Genomic DNA, 302 nt, shown 5'->3' with positions numbered 1-302 from the left:
TCCTGCTCCAGGAAATTTCCTTCACATCGCCAGAGAGGAAGGGAAGATGGATGGGTGGGGAAGACGGAATATCCCTAATGTTCCCCAGCTCGCCCCTACCCCCACTGAGCCTGTGCAAGATGGCACCAAGGGGAGAAAAAGCCAGCCGTGAACACCCCAAGCTCTATGGTCATCTGAGCTGGTGGAAGGGATGAGGACTAGAGGAACCCAGAGGGAGATGTCAGACTCTTCCTAAGGAGAGGGCATTATGAATGGGGCTCTGGAGTATGAATAAGAGTTTGCAGGATGGGGCTGGGCATCCC

Source organism: Canis lupus, chromosome 20 (assembly GCF_011100685.1).
Source record: "Canis lupus familiaris isolate Mischka breed German Shepherd chromosome 20, alternate assembly UU_Cfam_GSD_1.0, whole genome shotgun sequence".
Lineage (NCBI taxonomy): Eukaryota > Metazoa > Chordata > Mammalia > Carnivora > Canidae > Canis > Canis lupus.
Note: the sequence above shows the minus strand (reverse complement) of the source record.